The sequence below is a fragment of the Myxine glutinosa genome, chromosome 7 (genome assembly GCF_964187855.1).
Source record: "Myxine glutinosa chromosome 7, kmMyxGlut1.1, whole genome shotgun sequence".
Classification (NCBI taxonomy): domain Eukaryota; kingdom Metazoa; phylum Chordata; class Myxini; order Myxiniformes; family Myxinidae; genus Myxine; species Myxine glutinosa.
The window spans coordinates 7,886,310-7,911,525 of record NC_136267.1 but is presented as its reverse complement, the minus strand read 5'-3'; positions in this window follow the sequence as shown (position 1 = coordinate 7,911,525).

Below are 25,216 nucleotides of genomic sequence, written 5' to 3'. Positions count from 1 at the left end.
AGGGGAGGGGAAAGGGGGAAGATTTGAAAGGGATGGGTGATGGGGAAGATTTGGAGGGGAGGGGCAAGGGGGAAGATTTGAAAGAGATGGGTGATGGGGAAGATTTGGAGGGGAGGGGCAAGGGGGTCGATTTGGAGGGGAGGGGAGATGGGGAAGTTTTGGAGGGGAGGGGTAATGGGGAAGTTTTGGAGGGAAGGGATGATGGGGAAGATTTGGAGGGGAGGGGCAAGGGGGAAGATTTGAAAGAGATGGGTGATGGGGAAGATTTGGAGGGGAGGGGCAAGGGGGAATATTTGAAAGAGATGGGTGATGGGGAAGATTTGGAGGGGAGGGGTAAGGGGGTAGATTTGGAGGGGAGGGGTGATGGGGAAGTTTTGGAGGGGAGGGGGGGTGGGGAAGTTTTGGAGGGAAGGGGGGATGGGGAAGATTTGGAGGGGAGGGGTGAGATTGGATTTTGAAAAATGTACGATTAATGGGAAACGAACATTTCTTGCAAAATGAGTTTGAGACCTTCGAGGCAAAAATACATTTGAGGACGCTGAAGGAGGGTGGAGTGCTGGAGAGTTTCGGGAATGTAGAAAAAAGGAAATGTAAGAGATGGTATTTTTTTTTGGAATGAACTGATTTGGTGAGCAAGTCGAAAGCATCCTTTTATAGGAGAAGAAGGAAAAGGTGTTATAATATATGACAGAAAACAGTTCTTCAGGGGAAAGTTGAAACATCTTTAACAACGTGATCACGTGATCACGAACAACGTGAACGAAGAACGAACGAACAAATAAGGATAACAAATAAACGAATAAGAACTGAGAAGGAAATATTTTTTGGGGATTTTTTTTTTTTTTTTTGAGTTGAGATATAATAAACAAGGAATTATGGGGTGAACGACTGGGTCAAATCAGAGAACGAAAGTAATTGCAGCGCAAACAACGAACTGCTGAGAGAAAACAAAGCCACAAGGTCGGAGACGGTAGCTTACGCCTACTAGTACTAGTACTAGGCCTCAGAATACGCGACACGAAATAACCGACGATTTAGTATACATGTATGAAAAATTAACACCGAAAATCTTCCTAAAGACACACTATAGGTACACACACCGAAAGATAGATACAGTCTCGACAAAAACACAATTGTGAAAAATTCCTTAACTTCGCAAACGTGAGTGCATGGAGCAGCTTCGAAAAAATGTGACCTCCAATCTTGCGCATGCGCGGCCGTGACTTTGTATCAAAAGCGGGGTTGTATCCAAGCGGGGTTGTATCCAAGCGGGGTTGTATCCAAGCGGGGTTGTATCCAAGCGGGGTAGTATCCAAGCAGGGTAGTATCCAAGCAGGGTTGTATCCAAGCGGGGTTGTATCAAAAGCGGGGTAGTATCCAAGCGGGGTTGTATCCAAGCGGGGTAGTATCCAAGCGGGGTAGTATCCAAGCAGGGTAGTATCAAAGCACGGTTGTATCCAAGCGGGGTAGTATCCAAGCAGGGTTGTATCCAAGCGGGGTTGTATCAAAAGCGGGGTAGTATCCAAGCGGGGTTGTATCCAAGCGGTGTTGTATCCAAGCGGGGTTGTATCAAAAGCGGGGTAGTATCCAAGCGGGCTTGTATCCAAGCAGGGTTTTATCCAAGCAGGGTTGTATCCAAGCAGGGTAGTATCCAAGCAGAGTAGTATCAAAAGCGGGGTAGTATCCAAGTGGGGTTGTATCCAAATGGGGTTGTATCCAAGCGGGTTTGTATCCAAGCGGGGTTGTATCAAAAGTGGGGTTGTATCAAAAGTGGGATTGTATCAACAGTGGGGTTGTATCCAAGCGGGGTTGTATCCAAGCAGGGTAGTATCCAAGCGGGGTTGTATCCAAGCCGGGTTGTATAAACAGTGGGGTTGTATCCAAGCGGGGTTGTATCCAAGCAGCGTAGTATCCAAGCGGGGTTGTATCAAAAGCGGGGTAGTATCCAAGTGGGGTAGTATCCAAGCAGGGTTGTATCCAAGCGGGGTTGTATCAAAAGCGGGGTAGTATCCAAGCGAGGTTGTATCCAAGCAGGGTTGTATCCAAGCGGGGTTGTATCAAAAGCGGGGTAGTATCCAAGCGGGGTTGTATTAAAAGTAGGGTTGTATTAAAACCTGAAGGCGGAGCAAACTGGTCATCACTGCCAGCATTTATAAAGTTGCAGTTCGAGTTATTATTATGACTAGAGAAATACCCGTGCTATGCACGGGTGGGAGGCCATGCCACATCCTGCTGATACTTGCTCCCGCGTGACTTTATTTTCCCGGGTGCCGCACAAACGGCTGCACCGATCGAGATTTAACAGATGTTTAAATAAATCGTTGAAAAGAAAAAAAGCCTTCAATTTCGGATATTTAGCCCTTTCATCTGGGCCTCCCAATTGAAGCCCCGTCCATAGGGTGGGCACCGTTGCTCGACGTAAGAAGACGTCACAATGAACGTCATGCAAACGCGAATGTTATGCGGGAGTCCAAACCTAAGAATGCTGGAGACTAAAGCTGATATTGGGAAAACTAAATAGCCTATTTTACTCCTGGGGTTCCCAGGATTATCCACCCAAAATATATTTGTGATCGGTTCAGCAGTTTTTACGGTACCTTCGAACGGACAGACAGACGGACATTTGGTGAATTATAGTAAGATTCCATAAAATTTGTTGGTGACCTACATGTCAAACCATTCATCGTAGGAACTTGAAACTTTGACCATGTATACCACTTCACTTGATGCATAGCCTAAGTATGACGTCATAGGTCAAGTGACCTGGTGGCAACATTGGATTTATTGAAAATCTTAAAAATTTATCTCCTTCATTTTTCGATCTATTGAGATGAAGCTTGGCATGCATATAGTCCATCTCAAGGCGAAGAACGCTCTTTTGTCTGATTTTTAAATTATTTCTTTTCTGATGTAATCAGTCTACGGCGGACCAATTCAAAAAAGTGCTGTCTCAGCATTTAAAAAAATTAATATTGGGAATCCATGAATTTTGTATCGACCTGCAGGCCAAACCTTTAGTCAGATGAAGTGGAAGCTTTGACCAATTATAGTATGTCACTTAATTGGATACATATCCTAAATACGACGGCATATTTCACGTGACATGGCAGCCATATTGGATTTCATGAAAACTTTTGAAACACATCTCTCCATTTTTGTAACAATGCAAGATTATTACACAATGTTAGATTATTACACAATGTAAGATTATTAGACAATGTAAGATTATTCCACAATGTAAGATTATTACACAATGTTAGATTATTCCACAATGTAAGATTATTACACAATGTAAGATTATTACACAATGTAAGATTATTAGACAATGTAAGATTATTCCACAATGTAAGATTATTACACAATGTTAGATTATTACACAATGTTAGATTATTACACATTGTAAAATTATTACACAATGTTAGATTATTACACAATGTAAAATTATTACACAATGTTAGATTATTACACAATGTAAGATTATTACACAATGTAAGATTATTACACAATGTAAGATTATTACACAATGTTAGATTATTACACAATGTTAGATTATTCCACAATGTAAGATTATTACACAATGTAAGATTATTACACAATGTAAGATTATTACACAATGTAAGATTATTATACAATGTTAGATTATTACACAATGTAAGATTATTACACAATGTTAGATTATTCCACAATGTAAAACTATTAGACAATGTTAGATTATTACACAATGTAAGATTATTACACAATGTTAGATTATTACACAATGTAAGATTATTACACAATGTTAGATTATTACACAATGTGAGATTATTACACAATGTAAGATTATTACACAATGTAAGATTATTACACAATGTAAGATTATTACACAATGTAAGATTATTCCACAATGTAAAACTATTAGACAATGTTAGATTATTACACAATGTAAGATTATTACACAATGTTAGATTATTACACAATGTGAGATTATTACACAATGTAAGATTATTTCACAATGTAAGATTATTGGACAATGTAAGATTATTACACAATGTTAGATTATTACACAATGTGAGATTATTACACAATGTAAGATTATTTCACAATGTAAGATTATTACACAATGTAAGATTATTACACAATGTAAGATTATTGGACAATGTAAGATTATTACACAATGTAAGATTATTACACAATGTAAGATTATTGGACAATGTAAGATTATTACACAATGTTAGATTATTACACAATGTGAGATTATTACACAATGTAAGATTATTTCACAATGTAAGATTATTACACAATGTAAGATTATTACACAATGTAAGATTATTAGACAATGTAAGATTATTACACAATGTTAGATTATTACACAATGTGAAATTATTACACAATGTAAGATTATTACACAATGTAAGATTATTGGACAATGTAAGATTATTACACAATGTAAGATTATTACACAATGTGAGATTATTACACAATGTTAGATTATTAGACAATGTAAGATTAATTAGACAATGTAAGATTAATTAGACAATGTAAGATTATTGGACAATGTTAGATTATTGCACAATGTAAGATTATTACACAATGTAAGATTATTGGACAATGTAAGATTATTACACAATGTAAGATTATTACACAATGTAAGATTATTGGACAATGTAAGATTATTACACAATGTTAGATTATTACACAATGTGAGATTATTACACAATGTAAGATTATTTCACAATGTAAGATTATTACACAATGTAAGATTATTACACAATGTAAGATTATTAGACAATGTAAGATTATTACACAATGTTAGATTATTACACAATGTGAAATTATTACACAATGTAAGATTATTACACAATGTAAGATTATTGGACAATGTAAGATTATTACACAATGTAAGATTATTACACAATGTGAGATTATTACACAATGTTAGATTATTAGACAATGTAAGATTAATTAGACAATGTAAGATTAATTAGACAATGTAAGATTATTGGACAATGTTAGATTATTGCACAATGTAAGATTATCACCCAATTTAAGATTATTACACAATGTTAGATTATTACACAATGTAAGATTATTACACAATGTAAGATTATTACACAATGTAAGATTATTTCACAATGTAAGATTATCACACAATTTAAGATTATTGGACAATGTAAGATTATTGGACAATGTAAGATTATTGGACAATGTAAGATTTATTGGACAATGTAAGATTATTACACAATTTAAGATTATTTCACAATGTAAGATTATCACACAATGTAAGATTATTGGACAATGTAAGATTATTACACAATGTAAAATTATTACACAATGTAAGATTATTAAACAATGTAAGATTATTACACAATGTAAGATTATTACACAATGTAAGATTATTTCACAATGTAAGATTATTACACAATTTATGATTATTACACAATGTAAGATTATTACACAATGTAAGATTATTTCACAATGTAAGATTATTACACAATGTAAGATTATTACACAATGTAAGATTATTACACAATGTAAGATTATTGGACAATGTAAGATTATTACACAATGTAAGATTATTACACAATGTAAGATTATTACACAATGTAAGATTATTACACAATGTAAGATTATTAAACAATGTAAGATTATTACACAATGTAAGATTATTACACAATGTAAGATTATTTCACAATGTAAGATTATTTCACAATGTAAGATTATTACACAATTTATGATTATTACACAATGTAAGATTATTACACAATGTAAGATTATTTCACAATGTAAGATTATTACACAATGTAAAACTATTACACAATGTAAGATTATTTCACAATGTAAGATTATTAGACAATGTAAGATTATTACACAATGTAAGATTATTACACAATGTAAGATTATTTCACAATGTTAGATTGTTAGACAATGTAAGATTATTTCACAATGTAAGATTATTTCACAATGTAAGATTATTACACAATGTAAGATTATTTCACAATGTAAGATTATTACACAATGTAAGATTATTACACAATGTAAGATTATTAGACGATGTAAGATTATTACACAATGTAAGATTATTAGACAATGTAAGATTATTACACAATGTAAGATTATTACACAATGTAAGATTATTAGACGATGTAAGATTATTACACAATGTAAGATTATTTCACAATGTAAGATTATTACACAATGTAAGATTATTACACAATGTAAGATTATTAGACGATGTAAGATTATTACACAATGTAAGATTATTACACAATGTAAGATTATTAGACGATGTAAGATTATTACACAATGTAAGATTATTACACAATGTTAGATTGTTAGACAATGTAAGATTATTTCACAATGTAAGATTATTTCACAATGTAAGATTATTACACAATGTAAGATTATTACACAATGTAAGATTATTAGACGATGTAAGATTATTTCACAATGTAAGATTTTACACAATGTAAGATTATTACACAATGTTAGATTATGCAACAATGTCAGATTATTAGACGATGTAAGATTATTACACAATGTAAGATTATTACACAATTTAAGATTATTACACAATGTAAGATTATAACACAATGTAAGATTATTTCACAATGTAAGATTATTACACAATGTAAGATTATTACACAATGTAAGATTATTACACAATGTAAGATTATTTCACAATGTAAGATTATTAGACAATGTAAGATTATTACACAATGTAAGATTATTACACAATGTAAGATTATTACACAATGTAAGATTATTACACAATGTAAGATTATTACACAATGTAAAATTATTACACAATGTAAGATTATTAGACAATGTAAGATTATTACACAATGTAAGATTATTACCCAATTTATGATTATTACACAATGTAAGATTATTACACAATGTAAGATTATTTCACAATGTAAGATTATTACACAATGTAAGATTATTACACAATGTAAGATTATTACACAATGTAAGATTATTTCACAATGTAAGATTATTACACAATGTAAGATTATTACACAATGTAAGATTATTACACAATGTAAGATTATTACACAATGTAAGATTATTACACAATGTAAGATTATTACACAATGTAAGATTATTACACAATTTATGATTATTAGACAATGAAAGATTATTACACAATGTAAGATTATTACACAATGTAAGATTATTACACAATGTAAGATTATTACACAATGTAAGATTATTACACAATTTATGATTATTAGACAATGAAAGATTATTACACAATGTAAGATTATTTCACAATGTAAGATTATTACACAATGTAAGATTATTACACAATATAAGATTATTACACAATTTATGATTATTAGACAATGAAAGATTATTACACATGTAAGATTATTACACAATGTAAGATTATTACACAATTTATGATTATTACGCAATATAAGTTTATTACATAATTTATGATTATTACACAATTTATGATTGTTACACAATGTAAGATTATTACACAATGTAAGATTATTACACAATTTATGATTATTACACAATGTAAGTTTATTACACAATGTAAGATTATTGGACAATGTAAGATTATTAGACAATGTAAGATTATTACACAATGTAAGATTATTACACAATTTATGATTATTACACAATTTATGATTATTTCACAATGTAAGATTATTACACAATTTATGATTATTAGACAATGAAAGATTATTAGACAATGTAAGATTATTTCACAATGTAAGATTATTTCACAATGTAAGATTATTACACAATGTAAGTTTATTACACAATTTATGATTATTTCACAATGTAAGATTATTTCACAATGTAAGATTATTAGACAATGTTTGATTATTAGACAATGTAAGATTATTTCACAATGTAAGATTATTTCACAATGTAAGATTATTACACAATGTAAGATTATTTCACAATGTAAGATTATTACACAATGTAAGATTATTACACAATGTAAGATTATTACTCAATGTAAGATTATTTCACAATGTAAGATTATTAGACAATGTAAGATTATTACACAATGTAAAATTATTAGACAATATAAGATTATTACACAAATGTAAGATTATTTCACAATGTAAGATTATTACACAATTTATGATTATTAGACAATGTAAGATTATTTCACAATGTAAGATTATTACACAATGTAAGATTATTTCACAATGTAAGATTATTGCACAATGTAAGATTATTACACAATGGAAGATTATTACACAATGTTAGATTATTAAACAATTTATGATTATTAGACAATGTAAGATTATTACACAATGTAAGTTTATTCCACAATTTATGATTATTAGACAATGTAAGATTATTTCACAATGTAAGATTATTACACAATTTATGATTATTAGACAATGTAAGATTATTTCACAATGTAAGATTATTACACAATGTAAGATTATTACACAATTTATGATTATTAGACAATGAAAGATTATTACACAATGTAAGATTATTACACAATGTAAGATTATTGCACAATGTAAGATTATTACACAATGTAAGCTAATTACACAATTTATGATTATTAGACAATGAAAGATTATTACACAATGTAAGATTATTTCACAATGTAAGATTATTACACAATGTAAGATTATTACACAATGTAAGATTATTACACAATTTATGATTATTAGACAATGAAAGATTATTACACATGTGAGATTATTACACAATGTAAGATTATTACACAATTTATGATTATAACACAATGTAAGTTTATTACACAATTTATGATTATTACACAATGTAAGATTATGACACAATGTAAGATTATTACACAATTTATGATTATTACACAATGTAAGATTATTACACAATGTAAGATTATTACACAATTTATGATTATTACACAATGTAAGTTTATTACACAATGTAAGATTATTGGACAATGTAAGATTATTAGACAATGTAAGATTATTACACAATGTAAGATTATTACACAATTTATGATTATTACACAATTTATGATTATTTCACAATGTAAGATTATTACACAATTTATGATTATTAGACAATGAAAGATTATTACACAATGTAAGATTATTACACAATGTTAGATTATTACACAATTTATGATTATTACACAATGTAAGTTTATTACACAATTTATGATTATTGCACAATGTAAGATTATAACACAATGTAAGATTATTAGACAATGTAAGATTATTTCACAATGTAAGATTATTTCACAATGTAAGATTATTACACAATTTATGATTATTTCACAATGTAAGATTATTACACAATGTAAGTTTATTACACAATTTATGATTATTTCACAATGTAAGATTATCACACAATGGAAGTTTATTACACAATTTATGATTATTTCACAATGTAAGATTATGACACAATGTAAGATTATTACACAATTTATGATTATTTCACAATGTAAGATTATGACACAATGTAAGATTATTAGACAATGTAAGATTATTTCACAATGACTCACCCATTCCCGGACCCGTGACCACATCACCCCCGTCCTTTACAAGCTTCACTGGCTCCCCATCTCCCAGAGAATCCAGTACAAAATCCTCCTCTTGACCTACAAAGCCCTCCATAACCTGGCCCCATCCTACCTGGCTGACCTCCTCTCCAGACACACTCCCACCCGCAACCTCCGCTCTGCTGGTACCAACCTCCTGACCCCCCCCATCCGGACCAAATTTAGATCCTGGGGGGACAGGGCCTTCTCCATCGCTGCTCCCACCCTCTGGAACTCGCTACCTCACACCATCAGAGACTCCTCCTCACTCACCACATTCAAAACATCACTCAAGACCCACCTGTTCAACACTGCATTCAACATTTAACCCACAGCATTTAACCCCTGACTATCTCCTCTCCTTCTCCCTCCTTTGTGCTTTGAATATTTCCCTATTGATTCTTCTTTTTTTGCAATTGTTTTTATGTTTTGCTATGCATTATGTTTTGCACTCTGTCAAAGCGTCTTTGGGCTTCCTGAAAAGCGCTATATAAAATAAATGCATTATTATTATTATTAATGTAAGATTATTAGACAATGTAAGATTATTTCACAATGTAAGATTATTTCACAATTTATGATTATTACAAAATTTATGATTATTAGACAATTTATGATTATTAGACAATTTATGATTATTACACAATGTAAGATTATTAGACAATGTAAGATTATTTCACAATGTAAGATTATTTCACAATGTAAGATTATTACACAATGTAAGTTTATTACACAATTTATGATTATTTCACAATGTAAGATTATGACACAATGTAAGATTATTAGACAATGTAAGATTATTTCACAATGTAAGATTATTAGACAATGTTTGATTATTAGACAATGTAAGATTATTTCACAATGTAAGATTATTTCACAATGTAAGATTATTACACAATGTAAGATTATTTCACAATGTAAGATTATTACACAATGTAAGATTATTACACAATGTAAGATTATTACACAATGTAAGATTATTTCACAATGTAAGATTATTAGACAATGTAAGATTATTACACAATGTAAAATTATCAGACAATGTAAGATTATTACACAATGTAAGATTATTTCACAATGTAAGATTATTTCACAATGTAAGATTATTACACAATGTAAGATTATTTCACAATGTAAGATTATTAGACAATGTAAGATTATTACACAATGTAAAATTATTAGACAATGTAAGATTATTACACAATGTAAGATTATTACACAATGTAAGATTATTTCACAATGTAAGATTATTTCACAATGTAAGATTATTTCACAATGTAAGATTATTACACAATGTAAGATTATTTCACAATGTAAGATTATTGCACAATGTAAGATTATTACACAATGGAAGATTATTACACAATGTTAGATTATTACACAATTTATGATTATTAGACAATGTAAGATTATTACACAATGTAAGATTATTCCACAATTTATGATTATTAGACAATGTAAGATTATTTCACAATGTAAGATTATTACACAATTTATGATTATTAGACAATGTAAGATTATTTCACAATGTAAGATTATTCCACAATTTATGATTATTAGACAATGTAAGATTATTACACAATGTAAGATTATTCCACAATTTATGATTATTAGACAATGTAAGATTATTTCACAATGTAAGATTATTACACAATTTATGATTATTAGACAATGTAAGATTATTTCACAATGTAAGATTATTCCACAATTTATGATTATTAGACAATGTAAGATTATTACACAATGTAAGTTTATTCCACAATTTATGATTATTAGACAATGTAAGATTATTTCACAATGTAAGATTATTACACAATTTATGATTATTAGACAATGTAAGATTATTTCACAATGTAAGATTATTACACAATGTAAGATTATTACACAATTTATGATTATTAGACAATGAAAGATTATTTCATAATGTAAGATTATTACACAATGTAAGATTATCACACAATTTAAGATTATTGGACAATGTAAGATTATCACACAATTTAAGATTATTACACAATGTAAGATTATCACACAATTTAAGATTATTACACAATGTATGATTATCACACAATTTAAGATTATTGGATAATGTAAGATTATCACACAATTTAAGATTATTAGACAATGTAAGATTATTTCACATTGTAAGATTATTACACAATCTTAGATTATGCGACAATGTAAGATTATTAGACAATGTAAGATTATTTCACAATGTAAGATTATTACACAATTTAAGATTATTGGACAATGTAAGATTATTGGACAATGTAAGATTATCACACAATTTAAGATTATTACACAATGTAAGATTATCACACAATTTAAGATTATCACACAATTTAAGATTATTGGACAATGTAAGATTATTACACAATGTAAGATTATCACACAATTTAAGATTATTTCACAATGTAAGATTATTACACAATGTTAGATTATGTAACAATGTAAGACTATTAGACAATGTAAGATTATGACACAATGTTAGATTGTTAGACAATGTAAGATTATTAGACAATGTAAGATTATGACACAATGTTAGATTGTTAGACAATGTAAGATTATTGCACAATGTAAGATTATTACACAATGTAAGCTAATTACACAATTTATGATTATTAGACAATGAAAGATTATTACACAATGTAAGATTATTTCACAATGTAAGATTATTACACAATGTAAGATTATTACACAATGTAAGATTATTACACAATTTATGATTATTAGACAATGAAAGATTATTACACATGTGAGATTATTACACAATGTAAGATTATTACACAATTTATGATTATTACACAATGTAAGTTTATTACACAATTTATGATTATTACACAATGTAAGATTATGACACAATGTAAGATTATTACACAATTTATGATTATTACACAATGTAAGATTATTACACAATGTAAGATTATTACACAATTTATGATTATTACACAATGTAAGTTTATTACACAATGTAAGATTATTGGACAATGTAAGATTATTAGACAATGTAAGATTATTACACAATGTAAGATTATTACACAATTTATGATTATTACACAATTTATGATTATTTCACAATGTAAGATTATTACACAATTTATGATTATTAGACAATGAAAGATTATTACACAATGTAAGATTATTACACAATGTTAGATTATTACACAATTTATGATTATTACACAATGTAAGTTTATTACACAATTTATGATTATTGCACAATGTAAGATTATAACACAATGTAAGATTATTAGACAATGTAAGATTATTTCACAATGTAAGATTATTTCACAATGTAAGATTATTACACAATTTATGATTATTTCACAATGTAAGATTATTACACAATGTAAGTTTATTACACAATTTATGATTATTTCACAATGTAAGATTATCACACAATGGAAGTTTATTACACAATTTATGATTATTTCACAATGTAAGATTATGACACAATGTAAGATTATTACACAATTTATGATTATTTCACAATGTAAGATTATGACACAATGTAAGATTATTAGACAATGTAAGATTATTTCACAATGTAAGATTATTAGACAATGTAAGATTATTTCACAATGTAAGATTATTTCACAATTTATGATTATTACAAAATTTATGATTATTAGACAATTTATGATTATTAGACAATTTATGATTATTACACAATGTAAGATTATTAGACAATGTAAGATTATTTCACAATGTAAGATTATTTCACAATGTAAGATTATTACACAATGTAAGTTTATTACACAATTTATGATTATTTCACAATGTAAGATTATGACACAATGTAAGATTATTAGACAATGTAAGATTATTTCACAATGTAAGATTATTAGACAATGTTTGATTATTAGACAATGTAAGATTATTTCACAATGTAAGATTATTTCACAATGTAAGATTATTACACAATGTAAGATTATTTCACAATGTAAGATTATTACACAATGTAAGATTATTACACAATGTAAGATTATTACACAATGTAAGATTATTTCACAATGTAAGATTATTAGACAATGTAAGATTATTACACAATGTAAAATTATCAGACAATGTAAGATTATTACACAATGTAAGATTATTTCACAATGTAAGATTATTTCACAATGTAAGATTATTACACAATGTAAGATTATTTCACAATGTAAGATTATTAGACAATGTAAGATTATTACACAATGTAAAATTATTAGACAATGTAAGATTATTACACAATGTAAGATTATTACACAATGTAAGATTATTTCACAATGTAAGATTATTTCACAATGTAAGATTATTTCACAATGTAAGATTATTACACAATGTAAGATTATTTCACAATGTAAGATTATTGCACAATGTAAGATTATTACACAATGGAAGATTATTACACAATGTTAGATTATTACACAATTTATGATTATTACACAATGGAAGATTATTACACAATGTTAGATTATTACACAATTTATGATTATTAGACAATGTAAGATTATTACACAATGTAAGATTATTCCACAATTTATGATTATTAGACAATGTAAGATTATTTCACAATGTAAGATTATTACACAATTTATGATTATTAGACAATGTAAGATTATTTCACAATGTAAGATTATTCCACAATTTATGATTATTAGACAATGTAAGATTATTACACAATGTAAGATTATTCCACAATTTATGATTATTAGACAATGTAAGATTATTTCACAATGTAAGATTATTACACAATTTATGATTATTAGACAATGTAAGATTATTTCACAATGTAAGATTATTCCACAATTTATGATTATTAGACAATGTAAGATTATTACACAATGTAAGTTTATTCCACAATTTATGATTATTAGACAATGTAAGATTATTTCACAATGTAAGATTATTACACAATTTATGATTATTAGACAATGTAAGATTATTTCACAATGTAAGATTATTACACAATGTAAGATTATTACACAATTTATGATTATTAGACAATGAAAGATTATTTCATAATGTAAGATTATTACACAATGTAAGATTATCACACAATTTAAGATTATTGGACAATGTAAGATTATCACACAATTTAAGATTATTACACAATGTAAGATTATCACACAATTTAAGATTATTACACAATGTATGATTATCACACAATTTAAGATTATTGGATAATGTAAGATTATCACACAATTTAAGATTATTAGACAATGTAAGATTATTTCACATTGTAAGATTATTACACAATCTTAGATTATGCGACAATGTAAGATTATTATTAGACAATGTAAGATTATTTCACAATGTAAGATTATTACACAATTTAAGATTATTGGACAATGTAAGATTATTGGACAATGTAAGATTATCACACAATTTAAGATTATTACACAATGTAAGATTATCACACAATTTAAGATTATCACACAATTTAAGATTATTGGACAATGTAAGATTATTACACAATGTAAGATTATCACACAATTTAAGATTATTTCACAATGTAAGATTATTACACAATGTTAGATTATGTAACAATGTAAGACTATTAGACAATGTAAGATTATGACACAATGTTAGATTGTTAGACAATGTAAGATTATTAGACAATGTAAGATTATGACACAATGTTAGATTGTTAGACAATGTAAGATTATTACACAATGTTAGATTATGTAACAATGTAAGACTATTAGACAATGTAAGATTATGACACAATGTTAGATTGTTAGACAATGTAAGATTATTAGACAATGTAAGATTATTTCACAATGTAAGATTATGACACAATGTTAGATTGTTAGACAATGTAAGATTATTAGACAATGTAAGATTATTACACAATGTTAGATTATGCAACAATGTAAGATTATTAGACGATGTAAGATTATTTCACAATGTAAGATTTTACACAATGTAAGATTATTACACAATGTAAGATTATCACACAATTTTGAGATTATTTCACAATGTAAGATTACTACACAATGTTAGATTATGTAACAATGTAAGACTATTAGACAATGTAAGATTATCACACAATTTAAGATTATTAGACAATGTAAGATTATTTCACAATGTAAGATTATGACACAATGTTAGATTGTTAGACAATGTAAGATTATTACACAATGTTAGATTATGTAACAATGTAAGACTATTAGACAATGTAAGATTATGACACAATGTTAGATTGTTAGACAATGTAAGATTATTAGACAATGTAAGATTATTACACAATGTAAGATTATTAGACAATGTAAGATTATTACACAATGTAAGATTATTAGACAATGTAAGATTATTACACAATGTAAGATTATTACACAATGTAAGATTATTAGACAATGTAAGATTATTACACAATGTTAGATTATGCAACAATGTAAGATTATTAGACGATGTAAGATTATTTCACAATGTAAGATTTTACACAATGTAAGATTATTACACAATGTTAGATTATGCAACAATATAAGATTATTACACAATGTAAGATTATTACACAATGTAAGATTATTAGACGATGTAAGATTATTTCACAATGTAAGATTTTACACAATGTAAGATTATTACACAATGTTAGATTATGCAACAATGTCAGGTTATTAGACGATGTAAGATTATTAGACAATGTAAGATTATTACACAATTTAAGATTATTTCACAATGTCAGATTATGACACAATGTTAGATTGTTAGACAATGTAAGATTATTAGACAATGTAAGATTATTACACAATTTATGATTATTAGACAATGTAAGATTATTTCACAATGTAAGATTATTACACAATGTAAGATTATTACACAATGTAAGATTATTAGACGATGTAAGATTATTTCACAATGTAAGATTTTACACAATGTAAGATTATTACACAATGTTAGATTATGCAACAATGTCAGATTATTAGACGATGTAAGATTATTTCACAATGTAAGATTATTACACAATTTAAGATTATTTCACAATGTAAGATTATGACACAATGTTAGATTGTTAGACAATGTAAGATTATTAGACAATGTAAGATTATTACACAATGTAAGATTATTACACAATTTATGATTATTAGACAATGTAAGATTATTTCACAATGTAAGATTATTACACAATGTAAGATTATTACACAATTTATGATTATTACACAATTTATGATTATTAGACAATGTAAGATTATTTCACAATGTATGATTATTACACAATTTATGATTATTAGACAATGTAAGATTTTTTCACAATGTAAAATTATTGCACAATGTTTAATTTCATAAAAATGTCAAACTTGTGTCTCAATGTGAACACAATGTCAAAGTATAATTCAGTGTCTCCTCCAAATTCACCACTCAAGTTCAATAACCCGATTTCTTTCATTAGGCATAATGACGTCACAACCCGTGTAAATAAATCCTGTAAATCACTCATTCCCTCCACCATCATAGGCCCTTCTTTCAGTTCATTTTTATGAATGCAAGTTACCACATGAAGGGGATTGTGGGTAATCTGAAAACTTTCTCCTAGTACATTTTACAAAACACTGTTTCGTTTTCCACTAAATTGTTTTCCATTAGTCGGTTGAAAGAGCATCAGTAGAGTTTTGATCTAAATTGATAGAGAAGAACACACGAATACCTCTCCATGATGTTCACCGGGTAATAAGTGGGAAGGACAATCATTTATATCCTGTAATCCTTGAGTGGGGTTGATTTGGCTCATGTCCAAACCTGTTCAAATGTAATCCACGGAGAGAGAGGATTTTTCATCCATGGAAACAATTTCGTAATGACGTTAGGCCACTCCATAGCCTCGTGATGTAAAGCTGCTCATTAGGCTGTCTTCATTATCCGATTACCCTTACTAATAACTGTAGTGAAGCCATTACAGCACTAACGTGCCAGACAATGGGCCAAGGCTCATCGACTCACATTCACAAGGTCCAAGGGTCTGCCCGAGCTGCGTGGGTCCTGCCCTCAGATATCTTACTTCAAATTTCATGTCAAGGCTTTATGACAATAATGTTGATCGACGTACTCTTCGAGTGCATCACCCCCTTACCAAAGAGATAGCCTGCTTGGTGTGTGTGTGTGTGTGTTTGTGTGTGTGTATGTATATGTGTGTGTATATATGTATATGTATATGTGTATGTGTGAGTGTATATGTGTGTATATGTGTGTGTGTATGTGGGTGTATGTGGGTGAATGTGGGTGTATATCTGTGTGTTTGTGTATGTCTGTGTATGCGTGGTTGTGTATGTCTGTGTGTGTGTGTTTATGTATGTGTGTGTGTGTGTGTGTGTATTTATGTGCATGTGTGTGTATGTGTGTATATGTATGTGTGTTTGTGAGTGTATATGTGTGTATGAGTGTGTGGTTGTTATCGTTGGTTGTTATCTCCATTTCTGGGTTTCAAGGGGTGGACCGGAGTCCTCCCAGAACCCAAAGTATCCACCTTCTCTTCGGTAAGGGGTCACGTGGTTCATGGACCAAGCTGTTCAACTTTTTCAGAGTTTTGTTTTTCAGAGACAGAGTCCAGGAGCAGCTGGGTACGACTGGGTACGGTGGGTGCAGAGAGAGATGGGTTTGGGACACAAGATTTTGAGGCAAACACAGATACATATTGATACATATTGTTTGCTTTTGGAAGAAACAAAATTGCAGATTAATACAGATAATGGTGTTATGATTAATATCACATTGATTTTTCTAAGAAATAAATGAGTGGTAAAGAACCAACTGGGGTATATATTAATCAAATTAATCTTAATAAACTATTATCTTGTATTCAAAATCAAAAGCATTGTATTAGTAATGTTAATACAATTCAAAGAAAAGGAAGAGTAAGAATTGATGTTTTGCTCACAAGAGAGCAGGTGAAAACACTAAATGATACTGGATCACTTAAAATTAAAATGACAAAACCTATGTTTAAGAAATATTCAATAATAGAGAAGAGAGGAGGATTTCTCCCATTTCTAATTCCTTTATTTGCTGGTTTGAGTGCGGCGGGAGAATTGACGGGTAGTATTTCAGCAGCGGTAAAAACTGCTAACGAAAGGAAGGCACAACTAAAAGCTCAAAAAGAGTTGAAGAGACATAACAAGGAGTTGGAGAAACAAATTAGTGGAAGTGGTATAATTGTAGATTTTGCTGAAAAGCTTGAAAGCCTACCTGAGAAAGCTAGATTGTTGGTTGGAGATATGCTTTCTTCCATCACACAGGCAGGTGTTAAACTAACTAAACGGGGTAATGGATTATATCTTTCTCATAAATAAATGGATAAATGGTTTGAAACAGTTTGGAAAGAATACAACGTCAAATGAAGAACTTGCTAAATATTGTAAAAAAAACTAAAAATTGATAATGTGGTTATTTGTTTCAGAGATGAATTAACAAAGTTGTCTGAAAATACAAAGAATATTATTATGAATTCGGAAGATAAAAATGGGAATGGTTCTCATTGTGTTTGTATTTATAATAGTCATGAAAATATATATTTATGAATTTGGAAGATAATAATGGGAATGGTTCTCATTGTGTTTGTATTTATTATAGTCATGAAAATATATATTTATGCATTTGGAAGATAATAATGGGAATGGTTCTCATTGGGTTTGTATTTATAATAGTCATGAAAAAATATATTTATGGATTTGGAAGATAATAATGGGAATGGTTCTCATTGTGTTTGTATTTATAATAGTCATGAAAATATATATTTATGAATTTGGAAGATAATAATGGGAATGGTTCTCATTGTGTTTGTATTTATTATAGTCATGAAAATATATATTTATGAATTTGGAAGATAATAATGGGAATGGTTCTCATTGTGTTTGTATTTATTATAGTCATGAAAATATATATTTATGAATTTGGAAGATAATAATGGGAATGGTTCTCATTGTGTTTGTATTTATTATAGTCATGAAAATATATATTTATGAATTTGGAAGATAATAATGGGAATGGTTCTCATTGTGTTTGTATTTATAATAGTCATGAAAATATATATTTATGAATTTGGAAGATAAAAATGGGAATGGTTCTCATTGTGTTTGTATTTAAAATAGTCATGAAAATATATATTTATGCATTTGGAAGATAATAATGGGAATGGTTCTCATTGGGTTTGTATTTATAATAGTCATGAAAAAATATATTTATGGATTTGGAAGATAATAATGGGAATGGTTCTCATTGTGTTTGTATTTATAATAGTCATGAAAATATATATTTATGAATTTGGAAGATAATAATGGGAATGGTTCTCATTGTGTTTGTATTTATTATAGTCATGAAAATATATATTTATGGATTTGGAAGATAATAATGGGAATGGTTCTCATTGTGTTTGTATTTATAATAGTCATGAAAATATATATTTATGGATTTGGAAGATAATAATGGGAATGGTTCTCATTGTGTTTGTATTTATAATAGTCATGAAAATATATATTTATGAATTTGGAAGATAATAATGGGAATGGTTCTCATTGTGTTTGTATTTATAATAGTCATGAAAATATATATTTATGGATTTGGAAGATAATAATGGGAATGGTTCTCATTGGGTTTGTATTTATAATAATCATGAAAAAATATATTTATGGATTTGGAAGATAATAATGGGAATGGTTGTCATTGGGTTTGTATTTATAATAGTCATGAAAAAATATATTTATGAATTCGGAAGATAATAATTGGAATGGTTCTCATTGGGTTTGTATTTATAATAGTCATGAAAAAATATATTTTTAAATTTGGAAGATAATAATGGGAATGGTTCTCATTGTGTTTGTATTTATAATAGTCATGAAAAAATATATTTATGGATTTGGAAGATAATAATGGGAATGGTTCTCATTGTGTTTGTATTTATAATAGTCATGAAAAAAGATATTTTTAAATTTGGAAGATAATAATGGGAATGGTTCTCATTGTGTTTGTATTTACTAGGGCATGCCCGTACTATATCTATATCTAAAATTATATCCCCCCCCTCTATTTACATGAAATGGTTTGGTCCATGAAATGTTTTGGTCCATTCGCAACGCCAAAGCGAACGGCGAACGCTTTACATGAAATGGTTTGGTGCATGAAATGTTTTGGTCCATTCGCAACGCCAAAGCGAACGGCGAACGGCTTGCGAGTACAGTGACAATCCCCCCGGGGTTTTAATTAGTTTTAAAACGGAGCTTGGCAACCGCTGGCGTTCTTTAGCCGGCAGCTTCGCCCGCCCGAACGCCGTTACAGTACCTTCGACCGCGAGTTGCTCGGACTTCACTTGGCGGTCAGGCACTTCCGCCATCTGCTCGTGCGAGTACAGTGACAATCCCCCCCCCCCCCTCTATTTACATGAAATGGTTTTTATTAGTTTTAAAACATAGTTTAACGCCAACATAGCGCCAACATAGTTTGCAAACGTGAAATAAATGAATACGCTCTCAAATGTGCCATCCGAGGCAGAGTGTGTCCGCCACGTTCGGCACACGCGATAGCTCGCTGCTCTCTGATTGGTTGAATCGTTTTTTGGACATAGCTCGGTAAGTAATTGTCCGATTAATATGAAACCTTGAAAAGGCACATCCTCGGGTCCCCAGCAATATACCTGGCAAGTTTAAAGTATATCGGACCCGTGGTTGTCGAGAAACAGCGGTCACAGACAAACAAACGTACAAACGTACAAACGTACAAACGTACAAACGTACAAACGTACAAACAAACACACAGAGATTACTGGAATTATAGATAGATAATAGTCATGAAAATATATATTTTTAAATTTGGAAGATAATAATGGGAATGGTTCTCATTGTGTTTGTATTTATAATAGTCATGAAAAAAGATGTTTTTAAATTTGGAAGATAATAATGGGAATGGTTCTCATTAGGTTTGTATTTATAATAGTCATGAAAAAAGATATTTTTAAATTTGGAAGATAACAATGGGAATGGTTCTCATTGGGTTTGTATTTATAATTGTCATGAAAAATATATATTTATGGATTTGGAAGATAATAATGGGAATGGTTCTCATTGGGTTTGTATTTATAATAGTCATGAAAAAAGATATTTTTAAATTTGGAAGATAACAATGGGAATGGTTCTCATTGGGTTTGTATTTATAGTAGTCATGAAAAAATATATTTATGGATTTGGAAGATAATAATGGGAATGGTTCTCATTGTGTTTGTATTTATAATAGTCATGAAAATATATATATTTAAATTTGGAAGATAATAATGGGAATGGTTCTCATTGGGTTTGTATTTATAATTGTCATGAAAAAAGATGTTTTTAAATTTGGAAGATAATAATGGGAATGGTTCTCATTGTGTTTGTATTTATTATAGTCGTGAAAAAATATATTTTTAAATTTGGAAGATAATAATGGGAATGGTTCTCATTGTGTTTGTATTTATAATAGTCATGAAAATATATATTTTTAAATTTGGAAGATAATAATGGGAATGGTTCTCATTGGGTTTGTATTTATAATAGTCATGAAAAAATATTTTTTTAAATTTGGAAGATAATAATGGGAATGGTTCTCATTGGGTTTGTATTTATAATAGTCATGAAAAAATATATTTTTAAATTTGGAAGATAATAATGGGAATGGTTCTCATTGTGTTTGTATTTATAATAGTCATGAAAAATATATTTATGAATTTGGAAGATAATAATGGGAATGGTTCTCATTGGGTTTGTATTTATAATAGTCATGAAAAATATATTTATGAATTTGGAAGATAATAATGGGAATGGTTCTCATTGTGTTTGTATTTATAATAGTCATGAAAATATATATTTATGAATTTGGAAGATAATAATGGGAATGGTTCTCATTGTGTTTGTATTTATAATAGTCATGAAAATATATATTTATGCATTTGGAAGATAATAATGGGAATGGTTCTCATTGTGTTTGTATTTATAATAGTCATGAAAAAAGATATTTATGGATTTGGAAGATAATAATGGGAATGGTTCTCATTGGGTTTGTATTTATAATAGTCATGAAAATATATATTTATGGATTTGGAAGATAATAATGGGAATGGTTCTCATTGGGTTTGTATTTATAATAGTCATGAAAATATATATTTATGAATTTGGAAGATAATAATGGGAATGGTTCTCATTGGGTTTGTATTTATAATAGTCATGAAAAAATATATTTATGGATTTGGAAGATAATAATGGGAATGGTTCTCATTGTGTTTGTATTTATAATAGTCATGAAAATATATATTTATGAATTTGGAAGATAATAATGGGAATGGTTCTCATTGTGTTTGTATTTATAATAGTCATGAAAATATATATTTATGCATTTGGAAGATAATAATGGGAATGGTTCTCATTGGGTTTGTATTTATAATAGTCATGAAAAAATATATTTATGGATTTGGAAGATAATAATGGGAATGGTTCTCATTGTGTTTGTATTTATAATAGTCATGAAAATATATATTTATGAATTCGGAAGATAAAAATGGGAATGGTTCTCATTGGGTTTGTATTTATAGTAGTCATGAAAAAATATATTTATGAATTCGGAAGATAATAATGGGAATGGTTCTCATTGGGTTTGTATTTATAGTAGTCATGAAAAAATATATTTTTAAATTTGGAAGATAATAATGGGAATGGTTCTCATTGTGTTTGTATTTATAATAGTCATGAAAAAATATATTTATGGATTTGGAAGATAATAATGGGAATGGTTCTCATTGTGTTTGTATTTATAATAGTCATGAAAAAAGATATTTTTAAATTTGGAAGATAATAATGGGAATGGTTCTCATTGTGTTTGTATTTATAATAGTCATGAAAAATAGATATTTATGGATTTGGAAGATAATAATGGGAATGGTTCTCATTGGGTTTGTATTTCTAATAGTCATGAAAAAAGATGTTTTTAAATTTGGAAGATAACAATGGGAATGGTTCTCATTGGGTTTGTATTTATAAGTCATGAAAAAAGATGTTTTTAAATTTGGAAGATAACAATGGGAATGGTTCTCATTGTGTTTGTATTTATAATAGTCATGCAAAAAGATGTTTTTAAATTTGGAAGATAACAATGGGAATGGTTCTCATTGGGTTTGTATTTATAATTGTCATGAAAAAAGATGTTTTTAAATTTCGAAGATAATAATGGGAATGGTTCTCATTGGGTTTGTATTTATAGTAGTCATGAAAAAATATATTTATGGATTTGGAAGATAATAATGGGAATGGTTCTCATTGTGTTTGTATTTATTATAGTCATGAAAAAATATATATTTAAATTTGGAAGATAATAATGGGAATGGTTCTCATTGTGTTTGTATTTATAATAGTCACGAAAAAATATATTTTTAAATTTGGAAGATAATAATGGGAATGGTTCTCATTGGGTTTGTATTTATAATAGTCATGAAAAAATATATTTTTAAATTTGGAAGATAATAATGGGAATGGTTCTCATTGGGTTTGTATTTATAATAGTCATGCAAAAAGATGTTTTTAAATTTGGAAGATAACAATGGGAATGGTTCTCATTGGGTTTGTATTTATAATTGTCATGAAAAAAGATGTTTTTAAATTTGGAAGATAATAATGGGAATGGTTCTCATTGGGTTTGTATTTATAGTAGTCATGAAAAAATATATTTATGGATTTGGAAGATAATAATGGGAATGGTGCTCATTGTGTTTGTATTTATTATAGTCATGAAAAAATATATTTTTAAATTTGGAAGATAATAATGGGAATGGTTCTCATTGTGTTTGTATTTATAATAGTCACGAAAAAATATATTTTTAAATTTGGAAGATAATAATGGGAATGGTTCTCATTGGGTTTGTATTTATAATAGTCATGAAAAAATAAATTTTTAAATTTGGAAGATAATGGGAATGGTTCTCATTGGGTTTGTATTTATAATAGTCACGAAAAAATAAATTTTTAAATTTGGAAGATAATGGGAATGGTTCTCATTGTGTTTGTATTTATAATAGTCACGAAAAAATATATTTTTAAATTTGGAAGATAATAATGGGAATGGTTCTCATTGGGTTTGTATTTATAATAGCCATGAAAAAATGTATTTTTAAATTTGGAAGATAATAATGGGAATGGTTCTCATTAGGTTTGTATTTATAATAGTCATGAAAAAATATATTTTTAAATTTGGAAGATAATAATGGGAATGGTTCTCATTGGGTTTGTATTTATAGTAGTCATGAAAAAATATATTTTTAAATTTGGAAGATAATAATGGGAATGGTTCTCATTGGGTTTGTATTTATAATAGTCATGAAAAAATATATTTTTAAATTTGGAAGATAATGGGAATGGTTCTCATTGTGTTTGTATTTATAATAGTCATGAAAAATATATTTATGAATTTGGAAGATAATAATGGGAATGGTTCTCATTGTGTTTGTATTTATAATAGTCACGAAAAAACAAATTTTTAAATTTGGAAGATAGTGGGAATGGTTCTCATTGGGTTTGTATTTATAATAGTCATGAAAAAATAAATTTTTAAATTTGGAAGATAATAATGGGAATGGTTCTCATTGGGTTTGTATTTATAATAGTCATGAAAAAATATATTTTTAAATTTGGAAGATAATAATGGGAATGGTTCTCATTGGGTTTGTATTTATAGTAGTCATGAAAAAATATATTTTTTAAATTTGGAAGATAATAATGGGAATGGTTCTCATTAGGTTTGTAT